This window comes from Eschrichtius robustus, chromosome 7, assembly GCF_028021215.1.
Source record: "Eschrichtius robustus isolate mEscRob2 chromosome 7, mEscRob2.pri, whole genome shotgun sequence".
Taxonomy (NCBI): domain Eukaryota; kingdom Metazoa; phylum Chordata; class Mammalia; order Artiodactyla; family Eschrichtiidae; genus Eschrichtius; species Eschrichtius robustus.
Genome location: NC_090830.1, coordinates 90,834,472 through 90,855,722, shown reverse-complemented (window position 1 = coordinate 90,855,722; position 21,251 = coordinate 90,834,472). Strand labels below are relative to the sequence as shown.

At 40.4% G+C, this 21,251-nt stretch overlaps 1 protein-coding gene and 1 pseudogene across 3 annotated transcripts in view; both read left to right on the top strand.

Annotated features, from left to right (window-relative positions):
• ARHGAP22 (Rho GTPase activating protein 22) overlaps nucleotides 1-21,251 on the top strand; it is a 211,889-nt gene that overhangs the window by 16,324 nt on the left and 174,314 nt on the right. The window lies entirely within an intron of this gene.
• LOC137767693 (atlastin-2-like) lies at nucleotides 7,505-9,088 on the top strand (annotated as a pseudogene).

The following is a 21,251-nucleotide window of genomic DNA, read 5'->3' as shown; positions in this document are numbered from 1 at the left end:
AGATTAATATTTAATTCCAGTGAAACATAAAAACTTTGCTCCAAGGTAGTTCCATTTCCTCTCTTCTCCTTTGTTTTATTATTGTCATATATGTATTACATCTATGTCTTATAAGCCCCAAAGGACACTATTATAATTATTGCTTTATACACAGTTAAGTCTTTAAAAGATGTTAAGAGAAGAAAAGAGAAAAAATATATTTATAGAGTCTTTCATATTAACCCATGTACTTATGATTTCCTGTGTGCTTCATCTCTTCCTGTGGATGCTGGTCGCCGCCTGGTGTCATTTCCTTTCAGCCTGAAGAACTTCCTTTAGTGTTTCTTATGAGGCAGGTCTGCCAGCAAGGAATTCTGTTAGTTGTTGTTTATCTGGGAATGTGTTAATTTTGCCTTCATTTTTGTAGGACAGCTATTTGGATACAAAATTCCTGGTTAATGGTTTTTATTTTTCTTTCAACCCTTTGAACATGGCCTTCCACTTCTAGCCTCCATTGTTTCAGATGAGAAGTCAGCTGTTAATCATGTTGACGTCCCCCTCCATGTGATGAGGGGGACAAGTTTTTCTCTTGCCACTGTCAGGATTTCCTCTTTATCTTTCAAATGTTGGACTCTAAAGTGTTGAACTGTAAATCTCTTTGTATTTTAAAACTGCTTGGGATTTTTTAAGTTGGTTACATGTGAAACATATTTTTCATCAAATTTGGGAAGTTTTCAGCCACTATTTTTTTTGAAATAATTTTTCTGTTACTCTCTTTTGTCTCCTTCTAGGACTTGCATTACACATATGTTGGCATACTTATTGTTGCTTCAAAGATCTCTGAAAGTCTGTTCTTTTTCCTTCAATTGTTTTGTTCTGTGTTTCTCTATATTCTTCAGATTGGGTTATTTCTATAGCTCTGTCCTAAAGTTCACGTATTCTTTCTTCTGCCATCTCAAATCTTCTGTTGAGCCCCTTTAATGAATTTTTCATTTCAATTATTGGACTTTCAACTCAAGAATTTCCGTTTGTTTTTTTATATTTTCTATCTCATTGAGATTCCCTATGTGTTGATTCATTATCATCATGCATCCCTTTAATTCTTTAAACATGTTCCCTTTAGTTCCTTAAATGTATTTACATAGGGTTTCTTAAAAGTATTTGTCTGCTAAATACAAAAATCTGGGAATATTCAGAGAGTTTCTATTGGCCTTTTTCCTAAGTATGGGTCACACTTTCCTCTTCCTTTGTACACTTATAATTTTTTAATTAAAAACTGGGTATTTTAGATAATGTATTGTAGGAACTCTGAATTCTAATTTACTCACCTAAACAATGTTGTTGTTGAATTGTTTGGTAACTTGCCTGGGATAAATCTGTTAAATCTGTCTCCTCTACAATACGCAGTCACTAATATCTCTGGTTATATTTGTTGTTTATTCTTCCTTTTATTTTTAAACCTGGCTTCCTAGGGGTCACCTCTGTTTCTGTGTAATTCAGTGATCAGCCAATGATTGGACAGATGTTGCATTCAAACCTTGAGCTAGTAGAACTTCCATTCTCTGCCAGTAGATCTGCGTGAGGTAGGGAAATGCAGTCAAAGTTCAGATTGTTTTCAAGTTCTTCAAGTTTGCCCTGGCTTTTACTTTCTGCTGGACTCTTCACATTACCTCTACACTTGCCCACAGTCTTAGGGTTGGCAGCAGTGTATGGGTACCCTGAGCCCTCTCTGGTCTCCACAGCATGTGCATGCACCCTAAGCCAGGAACATGTTTGCCCCAACAATGACTACAAACTCAGACACAGCATTAGTTCTCCCCATTCACTTGCTGCCAAGATTGTCTATTCCACTGACAATGCCTCTGGGTGTAGGCATCACCCACTGCTCAAAATTGAATAAGCCACTTTTGACTTCGTCAACAAAGTTGCTGGTCCCCATGATGCGCCCCACCCTGGCAGAACCTCTGTGAGGACTGAGATGGGGAAAGTGGGATAGAAGCACCCCTTGGCAAGAACACCACAGACTCTCACTGTTCTTAACTAAAGTATAGCAGTTTTTCAAGCATAAGTGATTGTTGCATGCCTTTGGTCAATTTCAGAGTATGGAAATGGTTGTTTTTGTCAGTTTTGTCCAGATTTATAGTTGCATTTGGCGAAGAGGTTTTGCTGACCTCATCACTCAGACATAGCTAGAAGTCCTGCCTCCTACTTACATATTTCATCTACTATCTGTCTCCCCTCTCCTACTAAGATACAGGCTCTGTTCTGCAGGTTTTATTGCCACTACCCCTTTGGTCACTATTCAAGCACCACTTAGAATAAGGAGGGAAGGGTGAAAGTTAAGGTTAGAGCTGTTTTCACAGTGCCTAGAATGATGTCTGACCTGCAGTATATGCTTAATGACTGTTGAATAACTGAACAAATAGCATGGAGAGAAGACTAATGGAGGTCAGGTAGCCTTCTTGAGGATCCGAGTCAGTAAGAATATAAAGGGGACAGTGGGTTCAAGAGATGGTGGAGAAAAAAGATGGACAATGCTTGGCAGTGCCGGACAGGGAAGGCACTGAGGATGTCTACGCAGCTGGTTTTGGTGTTGCAAAGTATTTCTGCAGAATTCCAGACCTTTGTCACAGAGCTAAAGACACACGTACATGGCCCAGGAGTCAGAGAAGCTGAAGAGGCTCCATGGGAAGGAAGGACAATGGCAGGTCTAGCTGCTGCTTCATGCCAATGAGATGAATCAGCTTATCAGCAATAATGCCCATGTGCTGCAAAATGGCTGCTGCTTCCCTTCAGCCTCTCAAATCTCCCAAGAATCTCCCTGTAGCCTGTGGGAAACATACAAGAAAAGGAAGCCTGGGACGTGTCCTTCAGCCTTGCCAAGTTGTATTAGAAAGCCATCACGGGTTCTTATGCTCTGGTTTTGGATATGGGAAGCCAATGGAAGATGTGAGGCCATTCTAAGATTCCAGCAGGATGGCTCTGGGAGGGGAAGCCGGTGGGCAGGGAGGAAGAGGCCAGGGCAGGGAGACATTTCAACAGTTCAGGGAAGGGCTGATGAGAAGTTGGACCTATATAGTGGTGGTAGAGACAGAACAGTCTAAGAATATGTAATGCGCAGAGCTGGGTGTCTGGCTCATGTGGAAAGGAAGGAGGGAGGAGGTGCCATTGTTGGGAGGTGGCACAGAAGGAGGGACAGGTGTGGGGAGGACTGCTTGGTGCCATTCCTGACTGACCCTTCCAGCATTCTCTCTTCTCTTACTATCACATCTCATCAACTCCAACACCATTCGTCCATCCATCCATCCATCCATCCAACCATCCAACCATCCATCATGCATTCCCTGTGGGGTGCTCTGGGCAACAGCTCTGTGAGTGAAGAGAGACACCCACTGCCCAGCTTCACACAAGCAATGATCCATGGCATCTGCCCCTGCCCAGCACCCGACACCATAGACACTGCATTGGGGCCTGTCTGTATCTGCAGGGGACTCAGCAGCATTCAACCAGGGATCTGGTTGGCTTCTGGGGGGCATCAGCTTCTTGGGGACTGATCTGGTAGGGATGGTGGCAAAGTGTATATAGAGGGCATCTTCTCTGACTGTCCCACCCGCCCACTCTGGCCCTTCACACTGGAAGAGCTCTCAGAATTAAGCTAAAGCTCCAGCCAACCTGAGGAAGCCCCTCAGACCCCAGCCCACCCACACTGCATCCTGCACATTGCCTTTTGCCTTCACGTCTCTGCTCTGTGAGCAGCTCTGTCCCAGCACCCCTTATCCTACCCCTCCTGACTTGCCTCCCGGCATTCTGGACTTTGTGTGCCAGCCAAAGTTTGGCTGTGCCTGCCTACTCCTCTGGCTTCTTGGAAGTTACCTTGAGTGAAGACTCCCTGCTTGCCTCCCACTGTCCCCCCAGGCATAACTTAGCCGTAGGTCTACAAATGTTTGTCGAGCCTGTACTGTTAGCCAACAGTCATTGTTCTAGATGCTTGAACACATATGCAGAGATGCAGCCCTCCTCTCAAGGAGCTCTTGGTCTGCAGAAGCACAGGGGTCTGGTGGACGGTGTGCAAGAAGAGCGGGAACCAGGAGGAGGGTCTCAGTGCTGCTCCTGGGTCGGTGCAGGGTCCCAGAGCAGGGAACAGCCACGTCGGCCTTTGGAGCATGGGCAAGAAGCAGCCAGGTAGGTAGCCCGCAGCAGGCATTCCTGGAAGAGGGCCAGGGCTGTGTCAGGCAATCTGAGGCCTCCATCCTGCTCCTCCCCAGGCTCCTGCACAAGCCCCAAGCCCAGCCTGTGGCACCCAGACACCCAGACAGCACTGACGCCGGCTGGGCTGGAAAGACCTGCCACCCCGGTGTCTCCTCCACTCAGTGTCCTCTCTGCCAGCTGTCTTTATAGAAGCCCACTGATAAACACTGATGCTGTTTGGGGAAGGAGGGGGAGGGGAGGGACAGTGTCAACCCCTTAGCACCCATTCCTCCTCAAGGATGTTCACCTGTACCTGGCAGCACAGGGGCCCTAGGGACTGAGATGGAGGTGGGGTTTTCTTCTTCTTTTTTAATGAAAGAACAGTGAAGGAAGGACCTATGCTACCACCAAACTAAAAATAATAACAAATATTAGCTTTGAGATCACCTTGCACAGTTTACAACTCACTTCAGCATGGTGATCTCATTTAACTCCTGTAACCAGCCTGTGAGATAGTCATGTCCCCATTTTACAAATAAGGAAAGTGAAATCTTTCCATACTGCTCCCTAGCTGGAAAGTGGTAAAGCTATGCCCATATCTGCCTTCCCCAAAAGCAGAGCCCAAGGGCTGGGGTGCAGGTGGTTTATTTGGGAGATGATGCCAGGAAGCGGGAATGAGGGGGTGGGGAGAGTGAGACATGGAAGGCAGGCCTGTGTAAAGGGCATTATCAAGGTCGCGCTGTCAGCAACAGACTGACTTCCGCAGAACCCTGAGAAGAGTATGGAGTGCCTCTCAGATGGTCCAGGAAGGACAGAGGCAGGAGAATTACCCTGCTCCCTTTCTCCCTCACCTGAAGGCTGCCCCTAGAGATGTGGATGCCCAGCACTTCTGGGCTTCGTTCATTTGCACAGGGTCTGTAGGTTCCCTTTGGCTTCAGAGAAGTCCCCAGCAGCTGAGAGCCTGGAGTGGGAACCACCAGTGGACAAGGACTCTTTATCACACCTGTGACTGAAATCAGAACTGGTCACAGAGATGGGACTTGTGGCGCCCAGAGCTGTGTTACAAGCTGCAGCCTGTGCCCCTAATGCATCCCTCTCTCCAAGCTGGGGGCAATATGTGAGCTGGACAGGCTTGGGGAGACATGGAGTTGGGGTCCTGGGAACCCCAGTGCAGAGGTGCAGAGATGGGGCCAGGGAGCAGGGAGAGACAGAGCGACCGGAAACAAGATGAAGAGTCCCACTTCATGGTGGTTCCAGAAGGGTCTCTGTCTCCAAGGGTCCCCATGGGAGCTGGAATTCTCTTACTTACAGTGAGGAGGAAGGGCAGGCATGTTAGTCTGCTCAGGCTACCATAACAAAGTGTCACAGGCTGGGTGACTTAAACAACAATTGATTTTCTCATAATTCTGGAAGGTTAAGTTCTAAGATCAAGGTGTCAGCAGGTTTGGTTTCTTCTGAGGCCTCTCTCCTTGGCTTGTAGATGGCCATCTTCTCCCTGTGTTTTCACATGGTCTTTTCTCTGTGCATGTCTGTGTCCTAATCTCTTCTCCTAAAGACACCAGTGATATTGGATTAGAACCCATGTTAATGACTTATTATAACTTAATCACCCCTTTAAAGACCTCATGTCCAAATACAGTCACATCCTGAGGTACTGGGGGTTAGGACTTCAACATATGAATGCGGAGTGGGCACAGTTCAGCCCATGACAGCAGGGAAGAGCCCTCTTGCTTTCCTGGATCCTGAGCTGTTGGTCCTGAGGAATAGTAAGGCATCTGTGCCCCAGGAACAAGGAGGCTGGGGGGAGGCTGGTCAGAGCACTCAGCCAGTGTCTAGACAGAAACTCTGCCAGACACACTGCCCTCTGGAAGCCAGCGGAAGCCCACACTTACCCACCCTCAGCAACTGAACCAAATAGGGGCTGAGTCAGGGGCTTTCCTTAGGGAACCAGTTTCTTACGCTGATTTCTGTTCCTGCACATCTGGGAGAAATGACTCGACCCTGAGAGTGGTTGCGAAATGGCAAACCACAGTGAGGGCTCACAATTCTTCTGCACCCCCCTGCGGTCTCATTTACTGCTGCCCCAGCTCTGTGGGGGCAGAACAGTTCTCCCTGTTGGCCAGATAAGGAAGATGAGATTCAGGAAATGCATTGACTCCCAAGGGCACACTGCTACTGAGCAGCAGAAGCAGGACTCAACCCAGATCTGAGCTGACCCATCTCTACTGCTCATTTGCAGCCGCACCTCTGCCTTCAGGGACATTGGCTGCACCCCTTGGCCATAGCCATCAAGTCCCCCACCACGACTGGAATGTGTATCCATCCGGCTTTCCACAGTATGACTGGGTTAGTGGTACGAACGGGCTTCTCTCAGCATGTTTGACGGCTGGTATGTAAGACTGCCAGCCAGTTACCATAGCAACAGTGGTGGGAAGAAGCAACATCCTGGTGGCCTGGGTGGAAAGTGAGGATTAACATGGGGACAAAGATGCTCATAGCATGGACTTTCAGAAACCCGCCCTAAATGCCATCTAAGACTCAGTGCATCCTGAAGACCAGCTCAGCCCAGTGTTCAGTTGAGAAACTGTTTTCACTCTTTTTTATGGCTGAGTAATATTCCATTGTGTGTGTGTGTGTGTGTGTGTGCGCGTGTGCGCGTGTGTGTATATGTGTATATACCATGTCTTTTTTATCCATTCATCTGTCAATGGACATTTAGGTTGCTTCCATGCCTGGCTATTGTAAATAGTACACCAGAAACTAACACAACATTGTAAATCAACTATACTTAAATTTAAAAAAATAAAATAGCATTCTAGGGGGAGTTAATTTTAAATCTGTCCAAGATGCGGAGGGGGACGAGGCAGCGCGGAGGCGGCAGCCACACGAGGGGCTGCAGTGCCAGAGGCGAACCAGCGACCCAAACACCGGGGTTAACCACGTCTTGTCCAGGACCCTCCTAGGTGGGAATTACGAAGATGATGACCTAGTAAACTCTGATGAGGTTATGAAGAAACCATGTCCAGTATAGATTGTTCTTGCACATGAAGATGACCATAACTTTGAGCTTGATGAAGAAGCTTTGGAGCAGATATTGCTACAGGAGCACATACGAGATCTTAACATAGTAGTGGTATCCGTGGCAGGAGCTTTTCCTAAAGGGAAATCATTTCTACTGGACTTCATGCTTAGATATATGTATAGCAAGGGTTCTTAAAGTTGGATTGGTGGAAGCAATGAACCATTGACTGGCTTTACATGGCGAGTTGGTTGTAAAAGAGAAACAACAGGCATACAAGTCTGGAATGAAGTGTTTGTGATCGAGAGACCTAATGGAACAAAAGTGGCTGTGCTGCTGAGGGATACCCAGGGTGCCTTTGATAGCCAGTCAACTATCAAAGATTGTGCAACAGTGTTTGCTCTGAGCACTATGACTAGCTCTGTCCAGGTATATAATTTGTCTCAAAATATTCAAGAAGATGATCTTCAACACTTGCAATTATTTACAGAATACAGCAGACTTGCAATGGAAGAAATCTACCAGAAACCATTTCAGACATTAATGTTTTTGATTCACGACTGGAGTTATCCTTATGAACATTCATATGGTTTGGAAGGTGGAAAACAATTCCTTGAAAAGAGATTGCAGGTAAAACAAAGTCAACATGAAGAGCTACAGAATGTAAGGAAGCACAATCACAACTGTTTCTCAAATCTTGGTTGCTTCCTTTTGCCACATCCTGGTCTTAAAGTTGCAACTAATCCTAGTTTTGATGGGAGATTGAAAGATATTGATGAAGAGTTTAAACGAGAGCTTCGAAATCTGGTTCCATTGCTACTTGCCCCAGAAAATTTGGTAGAAAAAGAGATAAGTGGATCTAAAGTCACTTGTAGAGCTCTTGTAGAATAGTTTAAGGCTTACCTTAAAATTTATCAAGGAGAGGAACTTCCACATCCAAAGTCCATGCTTCAGGCAACAGCTGAAGCTAATAATCTTGCTGCAGTAGCAGGAGCAAGAGAGATCTATTGCAAAAGTATGGAGCAGGTAGGCAGTGGGGACAACCCTTACATTGCACCTTCAGATCTGGAGCGAAAACACCTGGATCTCAAGGAAGTGGCAATTAAACAGTTTTGTTCAGTAAAAAAAAAAAATGGGTGGAGATGAATTCTGCCCTCGTTATCAGGACCAGTTTGAGGCTGAAATAGAAGAAACCTATGCAAATTTTATAAAGCACAATTATGGCAAAAACATCTTCTATGTTGCTCGTACCCCTGCCACACTGTTTGCAGTCATGTTTGCTATGTATATAATCTCAGGACTGACTGGCTTCATTGGCCTAAACTCTATAGCCGTCTTGTGTAACCTTGTCATGGGGTTAGCACTGACGTCTCTTTTTTTCTTTTTTTTTTTTTAAATTTTTATTTATTTATTAATTTTTTGGGGCTGTGTTGGGTCTTCGTTTCTGTGCGAGGGCTTTCTCTAGTTGCGGCAAGCGGGGCCACTCTTCATCACGGTGCGCAGGCCTCTCACTATCGCGGCCTCTCTTGTTGCAGAGCACAGGCTCCAGACGCGCAGGCTCAGTAATTGTGGCTCACGGGCCTAGTTGCTCTGCGGCATGTGGGATCTTCCCAGACCAAGGCTCCAACCCGTGTTCCCTGCATTGGCAGGCAGATTCTCAACCACTGCGCCACCAGGGAAGCCCTGACGTCTCTTTGTACTTGGGCATATGTTAAATACTCTGTGGAGTTCAGAGAAATTGGAACAATGATTGATCAGATTGCTGAAACACTATGGGGACAGGTATTGAAGCCACTGGGTGATAATTTCATGGAGGAAAACATAAGGCAGTCTGTAACAAACTCTATCAAAGCAGACCTGACTGACCAGGTGTCTCATCATGCCAGATTAAGGACAGACTGACAGTTCATCTCCTCATGGACTCCACTCTGTCTGTTTTTCATTCTTGCTGTACTGTGAGAACTCAAAAATAAACCAAAGTTTACAATCAACTGTAGAAGTAGTTTAGTATAACTGGCTTCACAGATGGCTGCCACAGAGTGTGAAATTGTTTATTGGTTTTAAGCATTCTGTTCATGGCTCCTAAGACATGAAGATTGGCTGAGGAGCATTAGTTTTCATGCACACTTGTGCCATGTTTAATTCTCTTTTTCCCCTTTTTACTTAATCTAATGTTAGTGAAATTTGTCTTATGTAAAGGATATTTCAGGGAAATATTTTAAGAAATCTATTTAGAGTCTCTTTAACACAGTGTCCCATTGAAATTTTAATTTTTAGAGAAGTTATGAATCACTATCAAGAATCAGATTGGAATGACAATGAAGCCTTTATTGAGCCATGACATTAAAAGTATATATTGCTTTACTGCCTTCAATACCAGTATTACATAAATGCATGTATCAGAAACTTCACAGAAATTATATGACAACTCTTGTAGCTAAGAAAGTGATTCTGAGGTGTACATTTGTCTTGCCTTTTTAAATTTATAAACCTGCCCTAAAAGGAGATGCATATCTGGGAAACTGAACTGTCTTGATGCAGTTTAGCCTTCATGTACATAAAATATGCCATTAATTTTATTGGGGGAGAAATTCCATCCAAAAATGTTGCCTACAGCTATGAGTTAAGAGTATCTATACAGCGTGTAGCTTTTATTTTCTAAAATCACAGATAGGGCAAGTATATGAATTATAAATATATAAATATGATTTTGTATTAAAAGTTTTGTAGTTTATGACAAAATCTGGTTCTGTGGTAGGCTAATGAGTACAGTCCCTGTGAAGGAATGTTTGTGGCTCATGTCAGTGTGTGAGTGCATAGACAATTTGAAGTTTTTGTTATATTTGTGATATTTATCTTCTTGAGCACTGCAGTCTCACCACGCCCCCAGCCAAGGGAATTCAGTGGGAATGTTTATCGTGACTTTGTCCTCTGTTGCATTTTAAAGTTCTTTCCTGTAATTTATTTTCAGTACATAATTAAATATTTGTATATATAAAATGGAACTTGTGATTTTTTTTAAGGAATTCTTCAAATATGTATTCCATTACATAAACCTATTTGTTTATACTGAAAAGAGCATGAGTGGGAAACACCCAAGTGAGAGCTGTAAGGTATCGTACCTCATACCTCGAAGCTAAGCTTGTAAAAAGTTATTTTTCTGTGTCTGTCTCTGTTAGGGAAAACTTGTTGTGATTAGCCTAGGGGGTGTATTAATGTTGTTTCTCTCTCTCTTTTTTGTGGTATATGTAAGGCTAACATTTTGCAATACTTTTGTAGCCTTCTCTACGAACACCTATTAAAGCATCTAGTTTGGTTTATAAGTGAAGAGAACTCAGATGTTGAGTGGCATGGCTGAAAGCTCTAAATTTGCTTTGGTTGATCTATCCCCCTCCTGCTGCAAATCCTGTTTTTATATGGATTGTATTTGTTTCCATCTGTATTAAACTGCTACCAACTCATCTGTTCTTAAACAGAAAAAAAAAAGCATTCTATTCCTCCCCAACCCCAAAAAGAAACTGTTTTCTCTCCTCTCCCCAGACCTCTGCTCCCTCCTCTTCTTAGCCCTATGTCATGATCCAGTCCTTGTTAACTTCCCAGTGAACAGGGAAAGTCAACCCTCCCACCCTGACACTGGCATCGTTTTGCCAGTTCTGAAAAGAATAGTCTTTAAAGAAAGCCAGGCCTAGGTGTAAATCTTAGTTCCACCAATTACTTACTCTCTGGTCTTATTCCAGTGATATAATCTCTCCACTTGGGTTCCTCACTATAAAAGGGAGATCATGATAGGCCATATCACACAGAACTGTTATAAGTATTGCATAGCTAATAAAAAACAGAGAGTTCAAGGAAGGGCACATGGTAATTCCTGAATGAATAGAAATTCCCTTTCAGTTAAACCACTGGATCCTACTATTAATCTCAGGTTGTGAACTCTTGCCTTTGGGAATTTTTTTAGAAGAAAGTAGAATAATGGGTTTTTACTTGATTGAGACTGTGTGCAGACACAGGGACCCTATATTTGGAGCCAGGCCCCCAGCCTTACTTCTCCAGTGTTCAAGGAATGCAAATCCAAGACCAATCAACAGAGTGTCCCAGAGGAAGGCAGATCATCATAGAGCTGAGAGCTAGCTGGGGCTATTAAAGGTGGACTCAATGGTTCCCTAATGAAAAGTTGATAATTAGTCACTCAGTACACATTGTTGTGCCCAGAATTGTTCTAGGTACTGGCAATACAGTAGGTAACAAAACAGATAAAAATCCCTGCTTCCTGGAGCTTACATTCATTACTTGTATTAATCTAATGGAGGGATCTAAAGGAAGTTGTTCTCTGAAGTCTTCCATGTGGGTCACAGGCCTCTGGAATCTTCTAGGAATGGGGAGGTGGGAGGTGCAGTAGGAGTTGTTTGAAAAAGAATAGTCATTATGCAACAGCTATTAAAATTTAAAGACCCAGGCTTCTGGTTTTATCTTTGGTGTGTAAAAAGCTTAGAAATTATCACTCCAACCCTTACTATAAGGAAAAAGCTAAACGAACTTAAAATCAATGACTTCTTTGACCCAGCAGAGAATTGAGGTCACAGAGCAAACCACTAACCCAAATCTAGAGACATAGGGAAATTCAGAAAATAACAGCCAAGATATGGCAGAGATTTTGGAATTATCAGATAGATAATTTAAAATAACTGATTAGTATGTTAAGGACACTAATAGAAAAAGTAGACAACATGCAAGAACAGATGGCTGACAAAGGATTAATTTCCAAAATATACAAGCAGCTCATGCAGCTCAATAACAAAAAAACAAACAACCCAATCCAAAAATGGGCAGAAGACCTAAATAGACATTTCTCCAAAGAAGATATACAGATTGCCAACAGACACATGAAAGAATGCTCAACATCATTAATCATTAGAGAAATGCAAATCAAAACTACAATGAGATATCACACCGGTCAGAATGGCCATCATCAAAAAATCTAGAAACAATAAATGCTGGAGAGGGTGTGGAGAAAAGGGAACCCTCTTGCACTGTTGGTGGGAATGTAAATTGATACAGCCACTATGGAGAACAGTATGGAGGTTCCTTAAAAAACTAAAAATAGAAGTACCATACGACCCAGCAATCCCACTGCTGAGCATATACCCAGAGAAAACCATAATTCAAAAAAACACATGCACCCCAATGTTCATTGCAGCACTATTTACAATAGCCAGGACATGGAAGCAACCTAAATGTCCATCGACAGAGGAATGGATAAAGGACATGTGGCACATATATACAATGGAATATTACTCAGCCATAAAAAGGAATGAAATTGGGTCATTTGTAAAGACGTGGATGGACCTAGAGACTGTCATACAGAGTGAAGTAAGTCAGAAAGAGAAAAGCAAATATCGTATAATAACGCTTATATGTGGAATCTAGAAAAATGGTATAGATGATCTTATTTGCAAAGCAGAAATATAGACATAGATGTAAAGAACAAATGTATGGATACCAAGGGGGAAAGGGGTGGGGAGAGAGAAATTGGGAGGGAACTCTACCTAATGCACTGTGGTAACCTAAGGGAAGTCCAAAAGGGAGGGGATATCTGTATGCGTATAGCTGATTCACTTTGTTGTGCAGTGGAGGCTAACACAACATTGTAAAGCAACCATACTCCAATAAAAATTAATTAAAAAAAGAAAAGAGAAAAAAAGAACAGATGGTTAATGTAAGCAGAGAGATGGAAAGCCTAAGAAAGAATAAAAAAGAAATGCTAGAAATAAAAAACAGTGCAACAGAAATGAAGAATGCCTTTGATGGGCTCATCAGTAGACTGGACACAGCTAAGGAAATAATCAGTGAGCTTGAAAATATGTCAATAAAAAATTCAAACTGAATACAAAGAAAAAAGAGAACAAAAAATCAGACAGAATATCCAAGAATGGTGAGATAATTTCAAAATGTGTAATAAGCACATAGATGGAATGCCAGTAGGAGAAGAGAAAAAGGAACAGAAGAAATATTTAAAGTAATAATGGCCAAGAATTTTCCAAAATTAATGACTGTGTAGTAGAGAATTCTTGCCCAAAAAGAGGGCTAGCCTTTGTCCTTGGCTTCTGGGAGGTAACCTTGGTTGTACCTGGTAGGAATGTCTTCATTTAGGGCAAGGGTTGGCTACACCAGATCTTAGAGTATTGCTAACCACACCTGATAGTAGAAGCTGCTCATGCTAGAAAGACCAATCATGTGATTTAAGGTGGGAACTTTGGGTCAAGTGGTATCGGTCAACCCTGAGGCTGAGATCAACCAGGTGGACAGTCAATCATGCCTATGCAATAGAGCCCAAATAAAAACTCTGAAAACTGAGGCTCTGGCAAGCTTCTCAGTTGACATTACTCTGTATTGTCACACATTGATGCTGGCTGGGCAATATGTCCTGACTCCATGAGAGAGAACAATGGAAGCTGTGCATTTGGAAGCTTCTCAGACTCTGCCCTATTCATCATTTCCTTGGTTGATTTTAATTTGTATTCTTTCCCTGTAATAAACCACAGCTATCAGTATAATAGCTTTCAGTGAGTTCTATGAGTTCTTCTAGCAAATTACTGAAAGGAGGGTGGTTTGGGGGAACACCCCCAAACTTGCAGTTGATGTCAGGAGTGAGGTTGGCCTTATGGAGAACTGTGTGCCCTCAAACTTGATAGCTGACTCTAAACTTTGTGCCTTGGCCAACTCCAGACAGTGACAGTCAACAAACCACAGATCCAGGAAGTTCAGAGAACACCAAGTAGGATAAAATTATGTGCATATTAGGCATATCATATGCAAATTGCAGAAAACAAAAGACAAAGAAAATCTTGAAAGAAGATGGGAGTAGGGGGAACCACCTTACCTTTGAGTAACAAGGATAAAAATGACATCAGACTTCTCATCAGAAACATACAAGCAAGAAGAGAGTGGAGTGAAATATTTAAAGTGTTGAAAAAAACATCCCAACCAATATAGGATTCTATATCTATTGAAATTATTCTTCAAAAGTGAAGGCTAAATCAAGCCTTGGTAAATTGAAGAAAATTGAAATCGTATCAAGTATCTTTTCCGACCACAGCGCTATGAGACTAGATATCAATTACAGGAAAAGATCAGTAAAAAATACAAACACATGGAGGCTACACAATACACTACTTAATAACAAAGTGATTACTGAAGAAATCAAAGGGGAAATCAAAAAATACCTAGAAACAAATGACAATGGAGACACGACGACCCAAAACCTATGGGATGCAGCAAAAGCAGTGCTAAGAGGGAAGTTTATAGCAATACAAGCCTACCTCAAGGAACAGGAAACATCTCGAATAAACAACCTAACCTTGCACCTAAAGCAATTAGAGAAAGAAGAACAAAAAAACCCCAAGGCTAGCAGAAGGAAAGAAATCATAAAGATCAGATCAGAAATAAATGAAAAAGAAATGAAGGAGACAACAGCAAAGATCAATAAAACTAAAAGCTGGTTCTTTGAGAAGATAAACAAAATTGATAAACCATTAGCCAGACTCATCAAGAGAAAAAGGGAGAAGACTCAAATCAATAGAATTAGAAATGAAAAAGGAGAAGTAACCACTGACATGGCAGAAATACAAACAATCATGAGAGATTACTATAAGCAACTCTATGCCAATAAAATGGACAACCTGGAAGAAATGGACAGATTCTTAGAAATGCACAACCTGCCGAGACTGAACCAGGAAGAAATAGAAAATATGAACAGACCAATCACAAGCACTGAAATTGAAACTGTGATTAAAAATCTTCCAACAAATAAAAGCCCAGGACCAGATGGCTTCACAGGCGAATTCTATCAAACATTTAGAGAAGAGCTAACACCTATCCTTCTCAAACTCTTCCAAAATATTGCAGAGGGAGGAACACTCCCCAACACATTCTACGAGGCCACCATCACCCTGATACCAAAACCAGACAAAGATGTCACAAAGAAAGAAAACTACAGGCCAATATCACTGATGAACATAGATGTAAAAATCCTCAACAAAATACTAGCAAACAGAATCCAACAGCACATTAAAAGGATCATACACCATGATCAAGTGGGGTTTATTCCAGGAATGCAAGGATTCTTCAATATACACAATCAATCAACGTGATACATCATATTAACAAATAGAAGGAGAAAAACCATATGATCATCTCAATAGATGCAGAGAAAGCTTTCGACAAAATTCAACACCGATTTATGATAAAAGCCCTGCAGAAAGTAGGCATAGAGGGAACTTTCCCCAACATAATAAAGGCCATATATGACAAACCCACAGCCAACATTGTCCTCAATGGTGAAAAACTGAAACCATTTCCACGAAGATCAGGAACAAGACAAGGTTGCCCACTCTCACCACTATTATTCAACATAGTTTTGGAAGTGTTAGCCACAGCAATCAGAGAAGAAAAAGAAATAAAAGGAATCCAAATCAGAAAAGAAGAAGTAAAGCTGTCACTGTTTGCAGATGACATGATACTGTACATAGAGAATCCTAAAGATGCTACCAGAAAACTCCTAGAGCTAATCAATGAATTTGGTAAAGTAGCAGGATACAAAATTAATGCACAGAAATCTCTTGCATTTCTATACACTAATGACGAAAAATCTGAAAGTGAAATTAAGAAAACACTCCCGTTTACCATTGCAACAAAAAGAATAAAATATCTAGGAATAAACCTACCTAAGGAGACAAAAGACCTGTATGCAGAAAATTATAAGACACTGATGAAAGAAATTAAAGATGATACAAATAGATGGAGAGATATACCATGTTCTTGGATTGGAAGAATCAACATTGTGAAAATGACTCTATTACCCAAAGCAATCTACAGATTCAATGCAATCCCTATCAAACTACCACTGGCATTTTTCACAGAACTAGAACAAAAAATTTCACAATTTGTATGGAAACACAAAAGACCCCGAATAGCCAAAGCAATCTTGAGAACGAAAAATGGAGCTGGAGGAATCAGGCTCCCTGACTTCAGACTATATTACAAAGCTACAGTAATCAAGACAGTTTGGTACTGGCACAAAAACAGAAATATAGATCAATGGAACAGGATAGAAAGCCCAGAGATAAACCCACGCACATATGGTCACCTTATCTTTGATAAAGGAGGCAAGCATATACAGTGGAGAAAAGACAGCCTCTTCAATAAGTGGTGCTGGGAAAATTGGATAGATACATGTAAAAGTATGAAATTAGAACACTCCCTGACACCATACACAAAAATAAACTCAAAATTGATTAAAGACCTAAATGTAAGGCCAGACACTATCAAACTCTTAGAGGAAAACATAGGCAGAACACTCTATAACATAAAAAACAGCAAGATCCTTTTTGACCCAGCTCCTAGAGAAATGGAAATAAAAACAAAAATAAACAAATGGGACCTAATGAAACTTCAAAGCTTTTGCACAGCAAAGGAAACCATAAACAAGACCAAAAGACAACCCTCAGAATGGGAGAAAATATTTGCAAATGAAGCAACTGACAAAGGATTAATCTCCAAGATTTACAAGCAGCTCATGCAGCTCAATAACAAAAAAACAAACAACCCAATCCAAAAATGGGCAGAAGACCTAAATAGACATTTCTCCAAAGAAGATATACAGATTGCCAACAGACACATGAAAGAATGCTCAACATCATTAATCATTAGAGAAATGCAAATCAAAACTACAATGAGATATCATCTCACACCGGTCAGAATGGCCATCATCAAAAGATCTAGAAACAATAAATGCTGGAGAGGGTGTGGAGAAAAGGGAACCCTCTTGCACTGTTGGTGGGAATGTAAATTGATACAGCCACTATGGAGAACAGTATGGAGGTTCCTTAAAAAACTAAAAATAGAACTACTATATGACTGAGCAATCCCACTACTGGGCATATACCCTGAGAAAACCATAATTCAAAAAGAGTCATGTACCAAAATGTTCATTGCAGCTCTATTTACAATAGCCAGGACATGGAAGCAACCTAAGTGTCCATCATCGGATGAATGGATAAAGAAGATGTGGCACATATATACAATGGAATATTACTCAGCCATAAAAGGAAATGAAATGGAGGTACTTGTAGTGAGGTGGATGGAGTTAGAGTCTGTCATACAGAGTGAAGTAAATCAGAAAGAGAAAAACAAATACAGTATGCTAACACATATATATGGAATCTAAGGGAAAATAAAGGTCATGAAGAACCTAGTGGCAAGACGGGAATAAAGACACAGACCTATTAGAGAATGGACTTGAGGATATGGGGAGGGGGAGGGGTAAGATGTGACAGGGTGAGAGAGTGGCATAGACATATATACACTACCAAATGTAAAATAGATAGCTAGTGGGAAGCAGCCGCATAGCACAGGGAGATCAGCTCGGTGCTTTGTGACCACCTAGAGGGGTGGGATAGGGAGGGTGGGAGGGAGGGAGATGCAAGAGGGAAGAGATATGGGAACGTATGTATATGTATAACTGATTCACTTTGTTATAAAGTAGAAACTAACACACCATTGTAAAGCAATTATACTCCAATAAAGATGTTTAAAGAAAAAAAAAGTGAAGGCTAAATAAAGATGTTATCAGACAAACAAAAATTGAGTGTATTCATCACTAGTAGACTGTTCTGCACAAAATGTTAAAAGAAGTTCTTCAGGGAGAAGGAAAATGATATAGGTCAGAAACTGAGATATACATAAAGAAAGAGTATCCAGAGAAGGAATAAATGAAGGTAAAACAAAATCTTTTCTTTTTCTTATTCTTAATTGATCTAATAGATAACTGCACAAAGTAACATTAGTAACAGTGTTTTGCGTGATTATGGTATACAGATAGCTAGACTAGTAACAGCAATGTCATAAGGAACAGAAGGGAGGAATTAGGAATACTCTGTGTAAGGAACCTGCACTATTTGTGAAGCAGTAGTACAGTGTTATTTGAGAGTGAACTTAGATTAGCTGTAAATATATTTTGCAGACTCTAGGGCAACCACAAAAATTTTTTAAATAAGTATAATCAATATGCCAAAAAGAAATAATTGGAATATGCCTACCACTACTAAAGAAATTGAATCAGTAAGTAATAAATTTCCAAAAAAAGAAAGCACCAGGCTGAAATGGTTTCACTGGTGTGTTTTACCAAACATTTAAGGAAGAAATGATACAAATTCTCTACAATCTCTTCCAGAAAATAGAAGTAGAAGGAACACTTCCTAATTCATTCTATGAAGCCAGTTTTACCCTAATACCCAAACCAGATAAAGACAAGAAAGGAAAGCTACAGACAAATATCTCCTGTGAATATCGGTGCAAAATTCCTCAACAAAATATTAACAAAATGAACCCAACAGGGACTTCCCTGGTGGTCCAGTGGTTAAGACTTTGCCTTCCAATGCAGGGGGTGCAGGTTCAATCCCTGGTCAGGAAGCTAAGGTCCCACATGCCTTGTGGCCAAAAAACCAAAACATAAAACAGAAGCAAATTCAATAAAGACTTTAAAAATGGTCCACGTCTTCAAAAATTTTTTTAAATAAAAAAAAATATTTATTAAAAAAAAGAAAAAGAAAATGAACCCAACAATGTATAAAAAAAATTATATAATGCAACCAAGTGGGGTTTATTGCAGATGTGCAAAACTGGTTGAACATTCAAAAAAAATATCAATTTAATCCACCACATCAATAGGCTAAAGAAGAAAAATCATGTGATCAAATGAATTGATACAGAAAAATATTTGACAAATCCAACACCTATTCATGATAAAAACTCTCAGCAAACTGTGAAATGAGGAGGATCTCCTCAACTTGATAAAGAACATCTCAAAAAAACTACAGCTAACATGATAATGATGAGAAACTGGATGTTTTCTCCCTATTTTGGTAACAAGAGAAGGATGTTCCCTTTAAGCACTCCTATTCAAAATTGTAAATTGAAGCTCTAGCTAGTGCAATAAGACAAGAAAAGGAAATAAAAATTATACAGATTGGGGAGGAAGTTTTAACTGGCTTCCTTCATAGATGATAAAGTTATCTATGCAGAAAATCACAAAGCATCTACAAAAAAAAATCCCAAAACAAAAAACCTCCTAGAACTAAAAAGCAATTATAGAAAGGTTAGGATACAAGGTTAAAATACAAAATTCAGTTTCTTTCCTTTATACTTGTTTAAAATGAACCAGTGGAATTTGAAAATAAAAGCCCAATGCCATTTGCATTAGCATGAAAAATTAAATACATACATAAAGATCTAACAAAATATGTAGAGAATCTACATGCAGAAAACTACAAGATTCTGATGAAAGAAATCAAAGAGGATCTAAATAAATAAAGAGTTCAGGTGTCAGTTCTTCTCAACTTGATCTGTAGATGTAGCACAATCTCAATAAAAATCCTGGCAAGCTATTTTATAGGTATCAGCACACTGATTCTAAAGTTTATGTAGAATGGCAAATGACCCAAAGCCACCAACACAGAACTGAAGAAGAATAACATAGTTGGAGGAATCACACTACCCAAATTCAATTTAATTATATTAAAGTTACAGTAACCGAGATACTGTGTGGTATTGGCAAAAGGATAGACATATAGACGAATGGAATCACATAGAAAGCCGAAAAATAGACCCATGCAAATATAGTCAACTGATCTTTGGCAAAGAAGCAAAAGCAATTTAATGGAGAAAGGATAGTACTTTTAACAGCTGTTGCTGGAACAGCTGTATGTCCACAGACCAAACAAAACAAAACAAAACATGAGCCTTGATACAGACATTATACCTTTAGCAAAAATTAACTCAAAATGACAATAGACCTAAATGTGAAACACAAGATACAAAATTTATAGAAGAAAACATAGGAGAAAATCTGGGTAACCTTAGGTTAGCACTGAGTTTTTAGATACAACACCAAAACGGTGTTCCATTAAAATAAAACTATTAAAATTCAAAACTTCTGTTCTGAGAAAGTCACTCTGAAGAGAATGAAGCCATGGACTGGGGGAAAATATTTGCAAAATACTTTTTTTTTGAGTTGTATGAGTTTTTAAAAATATATTCTAGATACAAGTGACTTAATAGATGTAAGATATGCACAAATTTTCTCCTATTCAGCAGATTATCTTTTCACTTTCTTCATGGTGTCCTTTGAAGCACAAAATTTTTCATTTTGATTACATCCAGTTTATCTATTTTTTTTCTTATTTAGTTTTCTTCTATGAGTTTATAGTTTTAGCTCTTATATTTAGGTCTTTGATACATTTTCAAATTAATTTTGGTGTATGGTATGAGGGAGGGGTCCAACTTGACTCTTTTGCATGTGGATATCAAGTTGTCCCAGCACCATTTGTTGAAAGGACTATTCTTTTCCCCACTGAATTGTCTTCACACCCTTCTTAAAAATCAGTTGACCATAAATATGAGTGTTTATTTCAGAACTCTTGATTCTATTCTAGTACTGAAGTGTCCCTCAGGATGCAGGACTTTCAATGCTAAAACCAGGATAATCTGGAGCAAACTAGGATTTTGATCACCCTACAGCTGAGTAGGGCTTGGCCAACCACTGCCCAGATTCCTCTCTCTGAGTTTATATACATTTCACTGCACCCCAACCCTTCAATTACTGGATCCATCCTTCCTTTGAATTATCACTATAGAAATCGTTGCATGCTCAGGGAAGGAATTCAAACAGCATAGAAAAGTGTAAAGCAGAAAACAAATGACTCCAAACTTCCATCCCTACTCTGCAGAAATAACTACTGTTATCTCCAAAAAGTTTTGACACATATATGCATCTTTCCTTTTTTTTTTTCACACACAACACACACACTGTATTTTATTTTTACAAGAGATAAATAGACTGACACCAAGCATTGTACATGGATGACCACAACAAAAGTAACAATGATTGCAATTACCAAACATGAAACACACTCATACTATGTCATAATATTGACATTCAGTCCAGTAATCCTCCACTGTAACAGCTCCTTTACTTTGCAGTGAAAATTGATTTGTATATTCTTTGCCT